The sequence below is a fragment of the Argopecten irradians genome, chromosome 16, assembly GCF_041381155.1.
Source record: "Argopecten irradians isolate NY chromosome 16, Ai_NY, whole genome shotgun sequence".
In the NCBI taxonomy this organism is placed as follows: domain Eukaryota; kingdom Metazoa; phylum Mollusca; class Bivalvia; order Pectinida; family Pectinidae; genus Argopecten; species Argopecten irradians.
The window spans coordinates 33,544,827-33,568,678 of record NC_091149.1 but is presented as its reverse complement, the minus strand read 5'-3'; the positions used below and the strand labels follow the sequence as shown (position 1 = coordinate 33,568,678).

The window sequence follows — 23,852 nt, the reverse complement described above, 5'->3', positions numbered from 1 at the left end:
TAAAATGATAGTTCTCTATGATAATTATCTCTATATGGTTATTTCACGATGTCTTACAGACACTGCAAATAACAAGAGGCCCAAGAGGCCTTGACGGTTACCTGAGTGCTGCATTGCAAAGTTGGTTCAAATCTATAAAAAATATTTACGAATTAAAATAAACTTTAAAGTTGAACTTTCGTATAAGAATTTGTATTTTTTATTTTTTTTTCATTTTGATAGTAAGTATATTATGTTACCAAACCTTATGCTTAAAATTCCAATTTACTTTGCTAACGTTAAACAACAAAACCAAACTAGAAGTCAGTCAGTGATTTTATAAATTTCACTTTTTAATCTATGGAGATTATTTTGTTCCATCAAACCTGTGAATTCAGAAGAAGATTTTTGAAAATTTAGTCATTTTGACCCATTTTGGCCCCGCCTCTCTGGTTTCTGGGGGTCAGCCAGGACCAATATGGATACGACGATAAAATGCTATCTCAAGCTAATAATTCTAACCCAGTTCGACTAATTTCCTGTGAAAAATAAGCAGATAACATTCATAAATGTGTTTTTCCTACATGTATATAAACTATAGTAAACTGGACCCCCTCCCCAGGGGGAAATATGATGACCCAGGGTCATAAAATTCACAATTTTTGTAAAGGACCTTAAGACCTTTCCATCTATGAAGAGTATTTGATTCTACCAGTTCCAGAATTTCAGAAGAAGATTTTTGAAGTTTTAGCCTATTTGACCCCTTTTGGCCCCGCCCCTAAGGCCCCTGGGAGTCAGTCATGGAAAATTTGTTAATAGGATTCAATGGCCATTTCATAGGGATACATCTGACAACATTTGACTCATTTCCTTTTACAAATGACCAAAAACTGCTCAAAAATGTGTTTTCCCTATTTAAACTATAGTAAACTTAACCCCCTCCCAAAGGGGAAACCTGAGACACCAGGGTCATATAATTCACATTTTGTGTAAAGGACCTTTAGATCTTTCTATTTGTGAAGAGTATTTGATTCCATCACATCTGTGAGTGGAGAAGAAGATTTTTGAAATTATAGTCAATTTTACCCCTTTTGGCCCCTCCCACAGCCCCCAGGGGGGTGGGGACCATATAATTCACAATTTTGATTGGCCTTATGCCTTAGAAGGTTTGTGCAAAATTTCACTGAATTTGCTTCAGCGGTTTTTTGAGAAGTTGAAAATGTAAATTGTTTACGGACATACGACGGACGACGCACGACGACGGACAAAAGGCGATTAGAATAGGTCACTTGAGACTTCGTCTATGGTGACCTAATAAAATAAATATATACATAAAAATAGATATTAACATAACGCCTGATAAATCTCACAAAAATGACAATTTAATTTTAACTTTTTGTTTCCTTTCTATTTTACTACTGTATATAGTTGGTAGTAGACTAAAGGTTACACATTGTGCACACGGTGTGAACTACGAGTGGACACGGAGTGCACGAGGTTTAGACTACAGGTAGACACGGAGTGCACGAGGTTTAGACTACAGGTAGACACGGAGTGCACGAGGTTTAGACTACAGGTAGACACGGAGTGCACAAGATTTAGACTACAGGTAGACACGGAGTGCACAAGATGTGAACACGGTGTCCACTACAGGTGGACATGATGTCCACTACAGGTAGATACGGTGACCACTATAAGCTGGACATACATGAAGCTCACATTAATTCCTCAGTTTGACAAATAATTGATACAAAATTTGTTGATTTATATATCATACGAACCAGTCAAATGTACTTGATTTAAAACGGTCTGTAAAATAAAAGATTAATACCAAACATTGTGTTTATAATATTTATTTCAATCTATATGCATATATAATATAAGTTTTTATAGTTCTTTGTTAGAAATATCCACAGTATTTTGACACATGATACGTCAAATTTATCGAAGCAGGTGATAGACTATTTTTCGCTAGACGACCGAAAACGTTTCCCTGGCTGGTCAAAATACATAGCTGAAATGTTTGTGAAGCAAGTAATACATGTATGTATATCTTAATAAATGTGTAAGTGTTTATATTATGTATTTGAAAGTTATTACATGTAGCATTGAAAATTGTTGTGCATGATGCTTTTACATTAACGCAACCGAAGCCGTCCCCCGAAAACTCGCCCCTATCGGGATCGTAGAACGGACCAAAAATGTAAACAATGTATTAAAGAACTGAAATCAAATTGAGGCAAAATAATGATTGCACATAGGCAACTATGTGTTTGTGTGCACGGTGATCAAACAACAGCATGTCTGCTTGTTTTGTTTTTATAAGCCTAACAGTACAATCTGTAGATCCCTTTCATTGGTCAAAAGCTTTCAGGTAATTATTTAGTGTTTCACACATTATCCGTTTATTTAAGTTGAACATGGAACATATTTAATTGGTGAAAAAACAGACTGCATTATGATTGTTTTCACATCGGCTGTCATAAAGGTAATCAAGCCTATGGCTGTTTGTTTTATGACCTCGCTAATTAGCAGGTACTCAAATTTTGAGTTGTTCTAATGAAGCCATTGTTATATGACCGCAAATAATTCTATCACACCACAAATTTCTAAATCATTATTGAGAAAGAAGACGAAGACTAAAGATGACTGCTAGACAGCAATCCCTCGCTGGTAAGTTTTATTTATTATAGGTTTAATGCCTTTTTCTTCTTTTTTTTTTTAAATTTCAATCGTATTTGATATATAATGTAGTACTGTATATAATATTCCTAGCGTATATAAATTAAAAGTTTTCAAAAAGCAATTAATGTGACATCCAAAAAACTTTACTTTTGATGATTTATTTTTATAGACAATGGATACATTGTTAATTTAAGAATTATGAAGAAGCCAGAATCAATCATACAGTATCTTAATTATTGATTATAAGGATTTGTATAGGCTTTGCCTGTCATCTATTCCAATTGTTAACCATTGTACTTTACTATATTTATGATCTATATTATATATTATAATTATGTTTATATTTATGGTATTACCAATAAAATATTTTGAAACGAAATGCTAATTAAGTCTATATTATTTTTAGCAAAGGCACCACGTTATGCCGCTCTTTACTTCCTTGAGGATGATACAACAGGAATTGCACCATCTTCCATAATCAAGAGTGGAGAGTGTCAGATTGGATCTGAGGTTACATGTACCTGGAATGGTGAAGAAGTGAAGGCTAAAGTTATTGATATCAGTAGTAAGTCTTTTAATTTCTATAATTATCTTTTTAGTACATGTACTATTTTTTGAGATTTTTTTGTCTATTCATATATTAATTTATTAATTAAAAAATTACTTGTGTATTTATCTGCTCTTTATTTATTTGCTTATTTTTAATATTTTTATTTATTAAACCCAAGGCTTTATATGTAGAATCTATATCCTATATATCCTTATATATATATACACCACTTATAAATCCTTGATTATTTTTTAGTTATGACAATAATGTGTAACATACATTATTGAACAGTCTTCTATGCAAATATGTATTTAATACTGTTGATGACAACTAGTAAATCTATTTTATTTATTTATTTATTTTTATTGATTTGATATGAATATCGTAAAATTGTGTTAAGAATATATTACGTGTACCGGTATATGTAGACAATATAATTATGGCTGGTTCCGGATTTTGGTTCCGTATATTATTGTTACGGTATATTATAATGACGGCCAGTATAAGGTGCGTTTAGCTTCGATGTCACCTGGCTGTGTACAGGTAACTTAGAGACCAGACTTGCTAAGGAATTAGGCCTTGTACAGATATGCTTCAGGCAGCATCTATTGATAGTGTTGTTAATTGCCTTGCATAGTTGGTCATGGGGTATTGGCCATGGTCAACTGACCGGGGCGGGGACCTACATGCAGCGCTGGTTGGGCCTATAGCTAGGGGGCATTACATTCCACTAATCCACTGTTATATTGCCTCAGGGACCCTCATTGCCTTCCATGCGCTCACAGAGCGGATCGCTGGTCCGCCCGCTCTACGTGGCGAGAGCTCGAGATTCCCCGCTCATGGAGCGAGACCGCTCGCCCTCAGAGCGGATTCGCCCCGACGATCATATCTATCTCGGAGCGGGAACAGTTACTAGTACGACATTGAAGCAGTTTCGAAAAGTCATTGGCATTGGTAAGTCTTATACAATGTATATCATTTTCTTTTTTTCATATTCATAATCTATTTTTAACAAAATGGAAAAGAATCGACAACAAGACTATATGTGCACATAAATGAATTGTTTACAGGAAGATGTTAGAATTACGCTGAATGTTCACGGTAAGTACAAATTCCTTTTGTAGTATCTTGTAGTTGAATAAGGTCATTGTGACATTTATTTGGAACAGACATATACAAGTACAGAGTGAAATATCGGGAAATCATATTATCTATTATACAAAATAACGATTCCGGAAGAATGAAAGAGCTTTTACTCTTACATCCATACCATGTACGTTTCAATTACGTTAGTGTAATTTAACAACGTGAAGTTAACGCGGAGACTTTCATGTACTTTGGATAGTTGCATTGCCAACCGTATACCGGGATCAAGGATTATGTTGTTTTGATTACACATGTCCCTGTTGATAATGACATTTTTTAAAAACAAGCTATAATTTTCAAATATATAGCAGAACAAAATACTCGGAAAACATATATAAATAGTCTTAAATCTGACATGGATTCAAAACCGTATCCGTTGGTGATAAATTACTCAAATGATCAATATATTCATGTGTACTACTTGGTTTCGCTTTATATTTTCTAAATAAAACTAAATAGATCTATGCACAACTATCTGCATCATTGATTTTAACCCTTTAACATGATTTTGTCCTAAATTTAGCCAGATGAATTACATGTGTCATAATGACATTCACACGCTGATGGTCTTGGCTTTTATGATCTTTTAATGACACAAACACGAATAAGCAGTGATTCCATGATCAGAATTAATTAAACTTGACCTCTCGTTGACATCATTTTCGCGTTACTTTCGAGTCGTCTGGCTTACGAGGTCCTAAAATCATAAAACTGAATAAAAATTGCTAGTTTTCATTTGTATTTTATAATCTTTTTGATAGTCTATATCTCCACCTTAACACAAACCCCAGGTCACGGGGTATATAGGAAGGTATAAACTCAGGAAATTATATATTTCGAACGCGAGTTATATTGGAAATCATCGGGGGGAAAGGAAAAGACATTGTGATCGATACATTATTATCCAGATATACATTTATGTATCATGACGTATACAACAATTATCGCATAGTTAAATTGATAGATGTTGCGTCAAGTAGTTTTAACTGATGATATTTTCAGCGATATACATGATAATTTCAAAGTTTCCTCAGAAGCTCTTACCCTCTTTTGTCGTATAATCACCAAACAGTTCGGCCTATAGACGCAAGTATTCACGTTGTTCCAAACATTCTTACGATCGTTGTTTCAGTGTGTTTAGAATATAGATAAACCATTTTGAGAATGTCCGATATTTGGTTTTATGGTCTGAAGATAGTAGAGAGTTTTGGACATTAAGTTTGACAGCTGACAGAAACTGAGTTCAATAGGCCTTTGAACATTATCATGTGTAGAAGTTTCTGAACATACATAAAATTTTAAAATTCAAACGATTTTTTAGTACAGCTTATTACAAACCAGATTGGATGGTTATTAGGCAAATTTGTTTGAATTTGTCTTATTGTAATGTCTACGGTTGTAGATTATAGGTACAGTGTTCATCACCAAATAATGTTGATGGTGATTATAATGATAGGAAAGGACTTTTTCAGTAAATCACGAAAAACAATGCTTTTAAATTTAAATATACGTTATATCCTAAAAGACCCACGGGAGGTCGGTTATTAGGGCAAACTTATGTCATTGTTATTTATATTATACGTTTATAATGGTGTTATCTTGTACGTACAAGCCATAGATAATGAGTTGTACGGTTCATGATACGATTGTACTTTATATGTAAACGTATAAATATATATTAATTGTGTTACGTACAAAGATTAAATTATAATGTTATAATTGGCCCTAATACAGATAGTATATATTTATGACTATGCAAATAAGTTAATGCTATCCAGAGCGGTGCATTATAATTATGATACTTTGATAATAAGGAACAGGGACTAATAATGAATACGGGTTTACTATTAATAAATAAGCGGATAACAAATCCAATTATAAGCAGAAAATTAGTTTGGAATTTGTAATCAAAACAATGTAGATGTAGAATTGTTTCCTTACTATGGATTTCGCATTGTTGTTCAATTATAGCTAGCTTACTAAGCATCACCATTACGGTTGTCCAAGCGCGACGGCAGCCTTATGCATTATACAGTGTTCTAAATCTCGAATTTCGTCCAGAATTTTCAGAGTCAAAAAGGTTAGTATTATTTGAATATTTTTTTCGTTTCAGATGTTTTGAGATTCACTTTATGATATGCAAATTAGTCAATTGATTGTTACATTTTCATCATATTTTTTAAGCAACACTTTTAAGTATTTTAGGATTCTGCTGATACCCGATATGTATTGTGTTTCTGGTTCACCCCCTTAGGGGGTGTGGACATTTTTCAACGATAAATAAACTATTCAAACATAACTTAACATATGTATTTAGGCTCTTTAGAACGACATGCAAATATTAAATGTTGAACAAGGGAACTTGAGATATCATGTTTGTTACTACTATAATATGTGGTCCTGCACTAGCTGCATTATCATTTGTAGTTTTTTATACGATTTTAAGTGCTTTGGTTCATGTGAGGTCTCGAAATTGAATACGAAACTTACTATTCTAGTTTTATTCTAGCTTTGCTTTTTTTTGCGTACAATAACCAAATAACTGGCACGCGTGCACGTGGTAGTCCTACCGCTCCAATGTTGCACTTTAAATTGTTCATCATTCACATCATATTCTTCAGGTGTCCGGTTTTGTAATTATGTAACATAGCCTTCACAACCTGTACTACGCACCCCAGGACAAGGCATGGGACAACCATTGACACGGGTGTGTGGTATTTCACGGTTGGTTGATCAGGTACACTTACTGTGACATTCCCTGTATGGACCCCCTTGTGTATACCTGTAAAGTTGGTATCCCAGTGGAATTGTGATATCAATCAATCGACTCAATCAAAATGTGTTTTATTTCATATAGAGATTTAGATCGTCTATTTATACCTTTATGTCTCAAGAATAAATATATTTTTTTTCTTATGTCTAGGATATAAGTGACCTCTACCTTACCTGGCAGAAAACAAAACAAGCGAGTGTTCACAGTTCTTATCATGTAATCATGAGGTAAATAATCATCATGGTCTATCCTTTCGCAGAGATTTTAGATAGTATACTATGTATGTCTCTGTCGTGGTGTAAATATACCGAATGTAAAATGTGATTAACCTTGATTAATAATAGAACTCGGCTTATCTGCTTATGGAAATTAAGTTTCCATCACCAACTTCATTTGATTGAAAACATAGCTTTTTTTTAACGTAGACCGTGTGTGTGCACAGTGGTCACTGTCGTTACTAGCAGTACTTAAAACTAAACCTGGGTACTCATTCTTGAAAATTATTTTCTTCGTGTGTTGACATATAAAACTGGATAATAGTCAAGGCCATGACAACAGAGTCACCGACTGATGAGCGGGCATTGTTTTGATTGGTCGTAGTATCAGTTTGAGTTGACACTTTCCAGGTACTTTGTTTTCCAGGTACAACCAGAGGATCAGCTCGCGTGTCACTCTTACCTGTATGGAGTGGAGATGGACCCCCTGTGGTCAGCGAAAGCTACAGGATGTTTTCCCACGACTTCCAATTACCCCATAAATTATGTTGTTAATAAGTCGGTTAATGGGTCAAGTGTTGTGACACCTGCGGATTGTAGTGGTCTATACAGTAGGCTAAAATACACTTGTATAAGCAGTCTAAAGGCATCACCCTTGTGCAGAGATTTTAATTAATGAAATTATCATTATCTCTGCCTTGCGTAAACTTTTAAACATGCACGGCTCACAGGTATCTTTTTACTAGAAATCTAATCTCTGTTTTAACAAATTAACTTAATTATACAAAACTTCGAGAATATTTCACAATTTTCACTATGTAAATTTAAAAGGAGAAAGAATTCGGAAAAAAAAAATGGTCATATTTAATCATCCATTTTGAACATGTTTCTGTATAATCAAGAACCAATTCAACATAACGAAAAGAAACAAAAATATGTATATAATGTATTTCGTTGTTCAATACACGCAGTTCATAGACAAAAATTAGGGCGGGGGGTTAAAAAAAAAAAAAAAAAAAAAAAAACTTGCGAGTTTGAATTATATAATACACAATTCATTTATAGTTGTAAACGTGTTTCTCTTCTTTTTAAACAATCTTCAACAGTTACATCATTTATTGGTCATATAGATTATCATTATTGGTTTTAAAGAATTGGATATCCGAAATCTAGCAACTATCAGAAATGTTAAATTCCTGACATTGTGCATTACATTTGCATTGTTCTTTCTCGACATGCCATTTGTAAATAATTTTGCAGTTTCTGGTATAAAAATACATATACATGTAACCAGAAACATATATCTTCATGTACAAAAGTGCATACATGGGTGTTTTCTGAAGTGTTTCTGAAGTAAATACATGTAGTGCTTGATACACTTGTTACATTTGTATATGTTATGTACGAGCGGTATATTTTACTGTAAACCAAGGGACTTATAATTGTTTACGAAATATGACATTATACGGCAATTACATGATGGTCATCTATAACTTACCTGTGGACTGATATTTTGGAAACGTGACGTGTGCTAATCAACAAAGCGTGACAGGTCACTAAACACCCTTCTTACATAATCTGGTTAGCCCCCCTAATTAGCCAGGGTTGACCACACGCGTTTTAGTTACAGCAGTATACAGGTATAGAGATTAACGCAGCACGACATTGGCTATATTCGGAAGTATTCTGATTTCAATACTTGATATGCTGCTATTGGTATAAGACATTGACATTTTCAGCCTCATTTTTTTTTCGTCTGATCAATGTATGTTTTATTTTCAAGTAAAGACATTAATGAATGAACTTGAGCGAAATATCAAAACAAGTATAATTGTACTGTATTATATGAAAGCTGAATTTATTTCATCAAAACCCAAATTGGTCGAAAAATACCACTCCTGATTAAATTATAAATATTTGTTTTATCGTTGATATGGGACGGTTCTCAAAAACTTGTTATATAGAATTAGAACCGCCAAATTACAGTAGAACATTAAATGGACAAAGATATATACTGGTGATTAGCAATATAATAATCGTGTACATGTATATGTAGTTCTAAACACCGCGGATATACTTATTATGTACATTTTATTGTGTATAATTATGCAGAGATGGCAATACATCTACGATAGGTACATCAATATATGTATGGTTATAAATCCAATATTTCCAAGTGTATTCCGAACTACTATGTATCTCTGTGATTGAGAATATATTAAACATGTATCGGGACATGTACACAGGTATTTGTGCCTTACAAATCGATGTTCAGATTCAGATTCTTTATTTTGTTTAAGTGTTACAACTTATCGCAACATAATGCATAAGGTTCACACTTAGCCAACATTCTGAATATTTAGGTATACAGGTAAGGTATTTTGTTGGCCAATGGAGGACTAGTACGTGTGAAAGGGACAGAACAATAGGAGATAATTACAGGTGAGGCTATAGGCTGTTTCATGAAACTTTCAAGTTTTTATAGGTATGTACTTTATGTGTTTAAACTACCCACTTTAATTGTAAAGGGAAAAAAAACGCTTGATATTTTGTATTATATGTATTTTTAAATAATAAACACACGTTGGTATATCAGAATGCATACATCCCCAGTACCAGTAGTATGATTTTGAATATAGCTACTACTTTCAAATAATTTAATTTTTAATGAATATATATCATTCATGGACACAAAAAGTTATTACATTTTGAACATAGCTACTACTTTACAGTCTGTAGGTCCTCATGACGTCACAGGTCAGGGTTCAAAGCTTGGGGCTTCAGGTGTGTTCTAAGAAAAGTCGATACTCATTATCTCTAATACTCGTAATGGAAATCGTTTACTTTGTCCATTCTAAATTTTATCTTAATGGGTGCGTTTTTGCAAGTTTTATACATCAAATCCATTCCGTGTACACTAAAACGAAAATAATCTGGAGAGAGAGATGTACAGAAGTGGAAAAAAAAAATAAAAATCAGTAAGATGATTATTTTTTTTTAACAATTATGTGTCTGTTACTATTCCAGCTGTCTTTAGAAATTGCAAAAGTAAGAAATCTAACGAAAGTTGTATCCTCATTAATTATATATAATCCTCTATCTTCAGCCAGCCTCCGTATCTCCAGGTAAAATTGCACAGGTTTAGGTCGTTCATCGCAGTTGGTCCTCATTGATTGGCCATTTTTAACTGAAAACAGCATATAAGAAAAAGGTTAGTTCAAGACAAAGTTATTTATAAGAAAAAAAACCGTTCCAGACAACAAATCGGCAAAATAACCATTGTTCTCCCTTAAATGATTTTTCCTGCTGGTCCTAAGGACCGGCTGACCCTAAAAGTTACTGGTCCTTACAAAGTTATAATTCATCTTTATAGCTTACATAATTACTAGCAAAGTAATAGTTTTACTAACAAAATATATCTGCATATCCGGATTAGTATCGTAGGCTCTTAACAAAATTGGCCGAAAACCAGAATATTACCAAAATTTGTTTTGTACAGTTTGATCTTCAACCTTTCTTCAATTCTACTGCCATTTATGTTTTTTATATCTTCTATCTGGACCAAAAGTTGCCTGTCAAAGGACCAGCTACATTATACAAATTGTCTACCTGACTATAAAATTGCCGGTCAAGGGCAGATGGACAGGCGTTAATTTTGAACGCTGAAAATAACGATCCCCGATGGCGTCTCCTCCGGCGTATCTGGATCCGTATCTGCACGAGGACGTAAATGTGCAAAGTATCACATTTTAATAATGAGAATTATACAAAGAATGGTAATCGCATAACATGTAAAAATTGAAATTATTTAATATTAAACGTTGCTACTCATCCTATATTTCCAAGGGGACACAACAATTTCGTAAACCTAATTATATATATACATGTATATTTTAATCATCCTCATGATTAATTCTTATTATCTTACTTAGAACGACGAATTTCGTCGAACAAGTAGTTAAAACACCTTAAGATAAATGAACAAATAAATAAACAGTAATGATATTTTTCTGGGTTTTGTCTTTTTCTTGCATAATGCATCCGAATGCGACATACATGTAGTGTGTATATCATGATATGTATATGAGTGTAAGTTGACCAATAATGGTTATGAAACAGGTTTTGAAAATCACAGGTAGGCGTGTCGGGCGCTGTATGCAAATATTGATAGTGATGAGCTGCGGGTCGATTACGTCACGCACCAAATAAGTCTCGTTACCACAATATATATTCTGATACCAAAAGGCGGATATCTTAGGAGTCCGACAACTGTTAACTAATAACTGATATTTTAGAAGCGATCTTTATAATTGTGTTTTTAATTTTAATCCTCATTTCTTTGAACTTGATGATAATCATAACTTACAGTCCGCCCATACAAAACATGCTAGGTAAATATTAAATGTACCTTATAGAATATGTGTTTTAACTTCATATAATTGACAGATCGCCAGCTGCCAGTCAAGTCGCACATGACTTTGCATTTTGTATTGTGTGTGCTACGATGTATGCTCCGACATTGAAAAGAAACACGTGCGTTTGCGAGCACGAGACGTGTTTATATTACACATGGCGATCGGTCAATTCATTTTCAGTTTTACTTCTTTTACCCGTTTCGGTGTGACATAATTGTGTATGTGTGTGTTTTTTTCCTTTTTTTACTTCAAATTAGTGTCTCATAAGTCAGTTTGTGTGGATATCATTATCATAATATTTTCATATGTACTAGTACTCTGATGAAAACTCGGTTGTTTTTATGTGATTTTGATATGTGACACTCAAATAAAATAAAATGTTACTGATACTCCAAGTGATCGCGTCTAGATCTTGAAAGGAGTACTCACTTCATTTTAGCGTGAACAATTGCAAAGTGAAAAATCGTTGCACTATTCTTTTGATAGTTGAGAATAGTTTTCCTTTACATGACATATCACTATGCCATTCTCCAATAAACAGGGTTCATGGTACATCGTTTTAGCTAGTAACAGCAAAGATGGCGGTCCTACACTCTGAAAAATGATTATCAGCACTAGTAAAGAAGGTATCGTAAAAGTAATGAAATAGAAGTTGTTTAATGTGTTTACGTTATTGGAAAATAAATGCGATAGAAATAAGCATAACTTAGTCGTCGAATAGCACCCACTTCAACATTTATGGTCATTTCGTCCATTTCGATGTATCGTAGGTGTATCGCTGAGCGAAGTCGTATAAATTAGATAATATTTGAAATTGACTGAAAGCATCATCGTTAACACTTTTTCTTCAAAAATGAATATAATGACAGGCACTTACCGTTTTGGCTGGAATATGCGATGTTGGTATTTTTACATTGAACAGGCTATATTCATCGTATTTTGTTTCAACCCGCTGGTCGATTTCAGGTCTTTTCAGATAAATATATATTGCACAGTGAAGATATCGAGGACAAGTAACAACATCCACGTCTAATTGTTTTCAAGTCGCATCGTATAAAAACACTTCATACCAAATAATGTTTCATCAATAACGTTAGGTATGTTCAGTATGATGGCGTAACTTAGACATTTACATAATAATTATATACAGTAAAACCCGTTATATCGCACCTTCTGTTTTCCTCGATTTTGGCGATATATCGTGTTTTGGCGGTATATCGGATTTTGTCTTTAAATCTTGAATTAGGCCTAAATTTAGTTACGTCCCCAGGTGCCATACTGAAACAGCTTTCTAGTCATGTCTGTGTACTGTACGGCCACTTTAGTATTTTTTCTAATGAATAGTTCCAAAATTGAAGGAATTTCGATAGTAGTCTTTCAATAAAATATGTCAGCTTTATGTGTGTAAATACGAAAACCGAACATCGTTTGTGCTACCAGTATCGTTCGCATCTGGTATTTTTTAATCGGGGAATCCCGCTCGGAAACAAAGAATAGAACGTTAAACTGAACAAGCGCAGTGCCGGTCGTGACCTCACTTCCGCGCACATGTCTTGCATATTTTACCAAACGGATAAATCGGTAATAAAAGGCACACAGACGACGATTTGTTCGTTACTAATAAACGGCGGGATTCTTCTGCACGTACGTAATATTTATATCGTTCTTGAAAAATGCTAGTTTGCGTTTTATGGTCCAATATAAAACGAACGGCGATATCGAGAAACAGACTTGTGGGTCCTTTTTGTCAATAAAATATAACTAAGCTTAAGTTAATAGCTACGTAAAAACACTTGTACAGAAGTGGTTTTATTCACCACAAACTGCGAACTCCTACCTGTTAAACAATAACAAGGTGTATACATAATTTTTAATTGATTTCCATGTGTACACCGCGGTCGTTCACGGCGAGGCCATATATATAGGGTGTGTAGCTGATTACCTGTCAGTCGGCATGTTGTTCATGAGCACCTTACGAAAACATGTGTCCCTATCAACATGTATGTGGGCGATATTAACGAGGTCATTTTTTAGTGTTGTTTTAATCATTTGTTTCCGCAATGTGTTATGGCGGAATGGCGGTAGGGGGGTTTGCGATATAACGGGTGTATTTGTATGGTGGGAAATCGTTCTGAATAAATTCATTGCGAGTTTGGCGGTTTATCGCTTGGAATTTTGAGCGGGATCGCGCGAGGTTGGAGCGGGATCGCGGCGGGACGGGAGTAATGATCCATTCGCTCACAAGAGCGTATCCGCCCAATGTCCTCCCGCGCTCTACGAGCGTTGTTCGCCCGCTCGTAGAGCGAGTTTAGGTGCTCGTTCATAGAGACCGGATTCGCCAGCATCACGGGTGCGAGACCCACTCGCCCTCAGAGCGGATGTCGCCCACCGATCATATCTGTCGTGCGGAGCGGGTACTGGTTAATTGTTCGACAATTTAAGCATGTTTTCGAAAGTCCCCCCCCATTGGGCTTGGTAAGTCTTAATAGCGATGTATAACATTTTCTTTTTTCATAATCAATAAATCTATTTTTAAACAAATGGAAAAGAATCCGACAACAAGACTATATGCTGCACATAAATGAATATGTTTTATCAAGGAAGATGTTAGAATTACGCTGAAATGTTCACGGTAAGTACAAATCCTTTTGTAGTATCTTGTAGTTGAATAAGGTCATTGTGACATTTATTTGGAAGCAGACATATACAAGTACAGAGTTGAAATATATCGGGGAAGATCATATTATCGTATTATACAAAATAACGATTCCGGAAGGAAAGAAAGAGCCTTTACTCTTACATCCATACCATGTAAACGTTTCAATTACGTAAGTGTAATTTAACAACGTGAAGTTAACGCGGAGACTTTCATGTACTTTGTATAGTTGACATTGCCAACCGTATACCGGGATCAAGGATTATGTTGTTTAGATTTATCACATGTCCCTGTTGATAATGACATTTTTAAATAACAAGCTATATTTTTCAAATATATAGCAGAACAAAATACTCGGAAAACATAGATAAATAGTCTTAAAATCTGACAAAAGATTCCAAAACGTACGTTTGGTGAAATTACTCAATGATCAATAACCATGTGTACTGGCAACAACTCACTTGGGGTATGCAGTTTATTTTTTCTAATAAAACTAAATAGATCTATGCACAACTATCTGCACATCTAGATTTTTAACCTTTAAACAATTTTTGCCAAAATTTAGCAGATGTAATTACATGTGTCCATATTGTACCATTCTCTACGCTGATGGTCTTGCTTTTTATATCTATATATAATGACACAAACAACGGAATAAGCCAGTTGATTCCATGATCAGAATTAATAAACTGACCTCGTTGATCATCTATTTGGTTACTTTCTGTTCAATGGCTGTTGCGATGCTCTAAATCATAAAACTCAAAATTTCTAGTTTCATATTTGTAATTTTAAATCTTTTGATAGTCTATCTCAACCGGAAGTCACGGGGTATATAGGATTAAACTAGAAATATATATTTCGAACGCAGTTATATTGAAATCATCGGGAAAGGAAGACATTGTGATCGACATTATTATCCAGATATACATTTATGTACATGACGTATACACAATATCGCATAGTTAATTGATATTGCGTCATTAGTTTTAACTGATGATATTTTCAGCGATATACATGTAATTTCAAAGTTTCTCAGAAGCTCTTACCCTCTTTTGTCGTATATACCAACAGTTCGCCTATAGACGCAAGTATCACGTTGTTCCAAACCTCTTACGATCGTGTTTCAGTGTTAGAATAAATAAACCATTTTGAGAATGTCGATATATGTTTATGGTCTGAAGAATAGAAGTTTTGACATTAGTTTGACAGCTGACAGAAACTGAGTTCAATAGGCCTTTGAACATATCATGTGTAGAAGTTTCTGAACATACATAAAAAATTTAAACATTCAAACGATTTTATTAACAGCTTTATTACAAACCAGATTGGATTGATTATTAGGCAAATTTGTTTGAATTGTCTACGGTGTAGATATAGGTAAGTCATCACCAATATGTTGATGGTATATAATGATAGGAAAGGACTTTTTCAGTAAATCACGAAAACATGCTTTTAAATTTAAATATACGTATCATCTAAAGCCCACGGGCGGCGTATTAGGGCCACTATGTCATTTTATTTATCTTATACGTATAAGGTGTTATCTTGTACGTACAAGCCATAGATACTGAGTTGTACGTTCATGATACATGTACTTTCTTGTACTATAATATATATATTAAGTTGTACGTACAAGATAAATAAAATGATATAATGGCCCTAATACAGATAGTATATATTTATACTATGCAAAAAGTATACACAGAGCGGGCAATAAATTGATACTTTGATAATAAGGAAACAGACTATTCATGAATACGGGTACTATAATAATAAGCGATACAAATCCATTCTAAGCAGAAATTAGTTTGGATTAAACAAAACAATGAGAAGTAGAAATGTTTCCTTACTATTGATTTCGCATGTTGTTCATAATACAAGCTTACTAAGCACCTTACGGTGTTCCAAGCGCACTGCAGCCATATGCATTATACAGTGTCTAAATCTCGAATATCGTCCAGTTTTCAGAGTAAAAAAGTTAGTATTTTCAATATTTTTTTTCGTCAGATGTTTTGAGATTCACTTTATGATATACAAAATAGTCAATTGATAGTTACATTTCATCATATTTGAAGCAACACTTTTAAGTATTTTAGGATTCTCGATACCATATGTAATGTGTTCTGGTTGGCATTTTCAACGATAAATAACTATTCAAACATAACTTACATATGTATTTAGGCTCTTTAGAACGACATGCAAATATAAATGTTGAACAAGGAACTTGAGATATATGTTTGTAACTATTAATATGTGGTCTGCACTAGCCTGCATACATTTGTACGTATACGATTTTAAGTGCTTGGTTCATGTGAGGTCTCGAAATTGAATACGCAACTTACTATTCTAGTTTTTATTCTAGCTTTGCTTTTTGCGTACAATAACCAAATAACTGGCCGCGTGCACGTGGTAGTCCTACCGCTCCAATGTTGCAGCACTTTAAATTGTTCATCAGTCACATCATATTCTCAGGTGTCCGGTGTAATTATGTAACATAGCCTTCACACCTGTACTACGCCCCAGGACAAGGCATGGGACAACCATTGACACGGGTGTGTATTTCACGGTTGGTTGATCAGACCTACCTGTGACACCCCTGTATGGACCCCCTTGTATACCTGTAGGTTGGTATCCCAGTGGAATTGATATCAATCAATCGACTCAATCAAATTGTTTTATTTCATATAGAGAGATTTAGATAGCTATTTATACCTGTTTCTTATGTCTCGGATATAAGTGACCTATATAGCTACCTTACCTGGCAGAAAACAGCGAGTGTTCACAGTTCTTATCATGTAATCATGAGTAAATAATCAATGGTCTATCCTTTCGCAGAGATTTAGATAGTATACTATGTATGTCTCTGTCTTGGTGTAATATACCGAATGTAAAATGTGATTAACCTTGATTAATAATAGAACTCGGCTTATCTGCTTATGGAATTAAGTTTCCATCACCAACTTCATTGGATTGAAAACATAGCTTTTTTAACGTAGACCGTGTGTGTGCACAGTGGTCACTGTCGTTACTAGCAGTACTTAAAACTAAACCTGGTACTCATTCTTGAAAATTATTTTCTTCGTGTTGACATATAAAACTGGATAATAGTCAAGGCCATGACAACAGAGTCACCGACTGATGAGCGGGCATTGTTTTGATTGGTCGTAGTATCAGTTTGATTAACACTTTCCAGGTACTTTGTTTTCCAGGTACAACCAGAGGATCAGCTCGCGTGTCACTCTTACATGTATGGATGGAGATGGACCCCCTGTGGTCAGCGAAAGCTACAGGATGTTTCCCACGACTTCCAATTACCCATTATTATGTTGTTAATAATTCGGTTAATGGTCAAGTGTTGTGACACCTGCGGATTGTAGTGGTCTATACAGTAGGCTAAAATACACATGTATAAGCAGTCTAAAGGCATCACCTTGAGAGATTTTAATAATGAAATTATCATTATCTCTGCCTTGCGTAAACTTTTAAACATGCACGGCTCGGTATCTTTTTACTAGAAATCTAATCTCTGTTTTAACAAATTACTTAATTATCAAACTTCGAGAATATTCAATTTTCACTATGTAATTTAAAAGGAGAAAAATTCGGAAAAAATGGTCATATTTAATCATCCATTTGAACATGTTTCTGTATAATCAAGAACCAATTCAACATAACGAAAAGAAACAAAATATGTATATAATGTATTTCGTTGTTCAATACACGCAGATCATAGACCAAAATTAGGGCGGGGGGTTAAAAAAAACAGAAAAAACCTGCGAGTTTGAATTATATAATACACAATTCATTTATAGTTGTAAACTTGTTTCTCTTCTTTTTAAGCAATCTTCAACAGTACATTTATTTTGTCATATAGATTATCATTATTGGTTAAAGAATTGGATATCCGAAATCTAGCAACTATCAGAAATGTTAAATTCCTGACATTGTGCATTACATTTGCATTGTTCTTTCTCGACATGCCATTTGTAAATAATTTTGCAGTTTCTGGTATAAAAATACATATACATGTAACCAGAAACATGTATCTTCATGTACAAATGCATACATGGGTGTTTCTGAAGTGCATACATGGGTGTTTCTGAAGTAAATACATGTAGTGCTTGATACACTGGTTACATTTGTATATGTTATGTACGAACGGTATATTTTACTGTAAACCAAGGACTTATAATTGTTTACGAATATGACATTATACGGCAATTACATGATGGTCCATCTATAACTTACCTGTGGACTGATATTTTGACACGTGACGTGTGCTAATCAACAAAGCGTGACAGGTCACTAAACACCCTTCTTACATAATCTGGTTAGCCCCCTAATTAGCCAGGGTTGACCACGCGTTTTAGTTACAGCAGTATACAGGTATAGAGATTAACGCAGCACGACATTGGCTATATTCGGAAGTATTCTGATTTCAATACTTGATATCTGCTATTGGTATAAGACAATTGACATTTTCAGCCTCATTTTTTTCGTCTGATCCGTGTATGTTTTATTTTCAAGTAAAGACATTAATGAATGAACTTGAGCGAAATATCAACAAGTCGTCGGATGTACTGTATTATATGAAAGCTGAATTTATTTCATCATCAAAACCAAATTGGTCGAAAAATACCACTCCTGATAAATTATAAATATTTGTGATATGACGGTTCTCAAAAACTTGTTATATAGAATTAGAACCGCCAAATTACAGTAGAATTAAATGACAAAGATATATACTGGTGATTAGCAATATAATAATCGTGTACATGTATATGTAGTTCTAAACACCGCGGATATACTTATTATGTACATTTTATTGTGTATAATTATGCAGAGATGGCAATTCATCTACGATAGGTACATCAATATATGTATGGTATAAATCCCTATTTCCAAGTGTATTCCGAACTATATCTGTGATTGAGAATATATTAAACATGTATCGGACATGTACACAGGTATTTGTGCCTTACAAATCGATGTTCAGATTCAGATTCTTTATTTTGCTTAAGTGTTACAACTTATCGCAACATAATGCATAAGGTTCCCACTTAGCCAACATTCTGAATATTTAGGTATACAGGTAAGGTATTTTGTTGGCCAATGGAGACTAGGTGTGAAAGACAGAACAATAGGAGATAATTACAGGTGAGGCTATAGGCTGTTTCATGAAACTTTCAAGTTTTATAGGTATGTACTTTATGTGATACCCCACTTTATGTAAAGGGGAAAAAAACGCTTGATATTTTGTATTATATGTATTTTAAATAATAAGCACACGTTGTATATCAGAATGCATACATCCAGTAGTAGATTTTGAATATAGCTACTACTTTCAAATAATTTCATTTTTAATGAATATATATCATAATGGACACAAAAAGTTATTACATTTTGAACATAGCTACTACTTTAGAGTCTGTAGAGTCCTCATGACGTCACAGGTCAGGGTTCAAAGCTTGGGGCTTCAGGTGTGTTCTAAGAAAAGTCGCATTATCTCTAATACCGTAATGGAAATCGTACTTTGTCCATTCTAATTTTTATCCAATGGTGCGTTTTGCAAGTTTTATACATCAAACCATTCCGTGTACACTAAAACGGAGAGAGAGAAGTACAGAAGTGAAAAAAAAATTAAAAATCAGTAAGATGATTATAACAATTATGTGTTACATATTCCAGCTGTCTTTAGAAATTGCAAAAGTAAGAAATCTAAACGAAAGTTGTATCCTCATTAAATATATATAATCCTCTATCTTCAGCCAGCCTCCGTATCCAGGTAAAATTGTACAGGTTTAGGTCGTTCATCGCGGTTGGTCCCTCATTGATTGGCATTTTTAACTGAAAAGCATATAAGAAAACGGTAGTTCAAGACAAAGTTATTTATAAGAAAAAAAAAACCGTTCCAGATAACAAATCGGCAAAATAACCATTGTTCTCCCTTAAATGATTTTTTCCTGCTGGTCCTAAGGACCGGCTGACCCTAAAAGTTACTGGTCCTTACAAAGTTATAATTCATCTTTATAGCTTACATAATTACTAGCAAAGTAATAGGTTTACTAACAAAATATATCTGCATATCCGGATTAGTATCGTAGGCTCTCAACAAAATTGGCCGAAAACCAGAATATTACCAAAATTTGTTTTGTACAGTTTGATCTTCAACCTTTCTTCAATTATACTGCCATTTATGTTTTTTATATCTTCTATCTGGACCAAAAGTTGCCTATCAAAGGACCAGCTACATTATACAAATTGTCTACCTGACTATAAAATTGCCGGTCAAGGGCAGATGGACAGGCGTTAATTTTGAACGCTGAAAATAACGATCCCCGAAGGCGTCTCCTCCGGCGTATCTGGATCCGTATCTGCACGAGGACGTAAATGAGCAAAGTATCACATTTTAATAATGAGAATTATACAAAGAATGGTAATTGCATAACATGTAAAAATTGAAATTATTTAATATTAAACGTTGCTAACTCATCCTATATTTCCAAGGGGACACAACAATTTCGTAAACCTAATTATATATATACATGTATAATTTTAATGATCATCCTCATGATGTAAATACTTATTATCATACTTAGGAACGACGAATTTCGTCGAACACGTAGTTAACAACACCACCTAAATATAAATGTAACAAATAAATAAACATTAGTGATAATATTTGTCCTGGGTTTTTGTCTTATATATCCTTTCTTGCATAAAAACATGCATCCTGAATGCGACATACATGTAGTGTGTTAGAATCATGATATTGATATAATGAGTGTAAGTTTGACCCAATAAATGGTTTTATGAAACAGGGTTTTGAAAATCACAGGTAGCCGAGTCGGGCGCTGTAAACTTTCAAATAATGATATGATGCAAGACTGCGGGTCGATTACCGTCACGCACCAAATAAGTCTCGTTACCACACATAAATAATTCTGATAACAGACAAAAGGCTGATCCGATCTTAGGATTCCGAACAACTGTTAACTAAAAACGGAAATTTTAGAAGCTGATACTTTAAAAATGTGTTTTAAATTTTAATCCTCATCCTACTTAGAACTTGATGAGTAATCAATGTGTAAAATTCCAGTCCGCCCATTACAAAACAGTGCTAGGTCAGATATAACATGTACCTTATAGAATATGGGTGGGGTGTATTTAACTACATGATAATTGACAGATCGCCCTAGCTGCCAGTCCACGTCGCACAAGACTTTGTGCATTTTGTTATTGTGTTGTGCTACTATGTATGACTCCGGATAAAAAAAAACATTGAAAAGAAACACGCTTGGTGCGTTTTGCGAGCACAAGAACGGTGATTATATTAACACATGGCGAGTACGTTCAATTCCATTTTCCAGTTTTACCTTCTTTTTACCAGTGTTCGGTGTGACATAATTGTGTATGTGTGTGTTTTTTCCCTTTTTTATTTTACTTCAAATTAGTGTCTCATAAAGTCAGTTTGTGTGGATATCATTATCATTAATATTTTCATATGTACTAGTACTCTGATGAAAACTCGGTTGTTTTTTATGTGATTTTGATATGTGACACTCAAATAAAATAAAATGTTACTGATACTCCAAGTGATCGCGTCTAGATCTTGAAAGGAGTACTCACTTCATTTTAGCGTGAACAATTGCAAAGTGAAAAATCGTTGCACTATTCTTTTGATAGTTGAGAATAGTTTTCCCTTTACATGACATATCACTATGCCATTCTCCAATAAAACAGGGTTTCATGGTACATCGTTTTAGCTAGTAACAGCAAAGATGGCGGTCCTACACTCTGAAAAATGATTAACAGCACTAGTAAAGAAGGTATCGTAAAAGTATTTCATGAAAGTAGAAGTTGTTTAATGTGTTTACGTTATTGGAAAATAAATGCGATAGAAATAAGCATAACTTAGTCGTCGAATAGCACCCACTTCAACATTTATGGCCATTTCGTCCATTTCGATGTATCGTAGGTGTATCGCTGAGCGAAGTCGTATAAATTAGATAATATTTGAAATTGACTGAAAGCATCATCGTTAACACTTTTTCTTCAAAAATGAATATAATGACAGGCACTTACCGTTTTGGCTGGAATATGCGATGTTGGTATTTTTACATTGAACAGGCATATTCATCGTATTTTGTTTCCCCGCTGGTCGATTTCAGGTCTTTCCAGATAAATATATATTGCACAGTGAAGATATCGAGGACAAGTAACAACATCCAGTCAATTGTTTTCAATTCGCATCGTATAAAAACACTTCATACAAATAATATTTTCATCAAACGTTAGGTATGTTCAGCTAATGATGGCGTACTTAGACAATTTACATAATAAAATAAACTACAGTAAAACCCCGTTATATCGCCACCTTCTGTTTTTCCTCGATTTGGCGATATATCGAGTTTGGCGGTATATCGGATTTGTCTTTGAAATCTTGATTAGGCCCTAAATATAGGTAGTCCCCCCGGTGCCATACTGAAACAGACTTTCTAGTCAGTCTGTGTACTGTACGGCCACTTCGTATTTTCTAATATGAATAGTTCCAAAATTGAAGTAATTTCGATAGTAGTCTTTCAATAAATATGTCAGCTTTATGTGTGTAAAATACGAAAACCGAACTCGTTTGTGCTACCACGTATCGTGCCTGCTATCTGGTATTTTTAACACGGGGAATCCCGCCCGGAAACAAAGAATAGAAGTTCTGAACAAGCGCAGTGCGGTCGTGACCTCACTTCCGCGCACATGTCTGCAAATTTTAAAACGGATACTCCGGTAATAAACGGCACACAGACGACGATTTGATCTTACTAATAAACGGCGGACTCTTCTGCACGTACGTAATATTTATATCGTTCTTGAAATTGCTAGTTGCGTTTTATGGTCCAATATAAACGAACGGCGATATCGAGAAACAGACTTGTGGGTCCTTTTTGTCAATAAATAACTAAGCTTAACGTTAATAGTACGTAAAACACATGTACAGAAGTGGTTTTATTCACCACAACTTGCGACACCTACCTGTTAAACAATAACAAAGGTGTATACATAATATTAATTGATTTCACTGTGTACACGCGGTCGTACACGCGGCCATATATAGTGTGTGTAGCTGATTACCTGTCAGTCGGCAGTTGATCATGAGCACCTTACGAAAACATGTGTCCCTATCAACAGAATTTGGCGATATTAACGAGGTCATTATAGTGTTGTTTTAATCATTTGTTCCGCAAATGTGATGGCGGATGGCGGTAGGCGGGTTTGGCGATATAACGGGTGTATTTGTATGGAGGGAAATCCGTTCTGAATAAATTCATGGCGATAAGCGAGTTTGGCGGTAAAACGGGTGGCAATATAACGGGGTTTTACTGTACATACATATACATGTAATTACATGAAGCAAAGCATTCTATAACGTTGCATGGTA

General features: G+C 34.4%; 1 long non-coding RNA gene across 1 annotated transcript; it reads right to left on the bottom strand.

Annotated features, from left to right (window-relative positions):
- Window positions 1-19,066: 19,066 nt before the first annotated feature.
- On the bottom strand, window positions 19,067-22,121 carry LOC138311027 (uncharacterized). The gene is made up of 3 exons (XR_011206511.1): window positions 22,049-22,121; window positions 20,689-20,793; window positions 19,067-20,266 (listed from the first exon to the last, which is right to left on the bottom strand). It is a non-coding gene; the product is annotated as an uncharacterized lncRNA (long non-coding RNA).
- Between the last annotated feature and the right edge of the window lie 1,731 nt (window positions 22,122-23,852).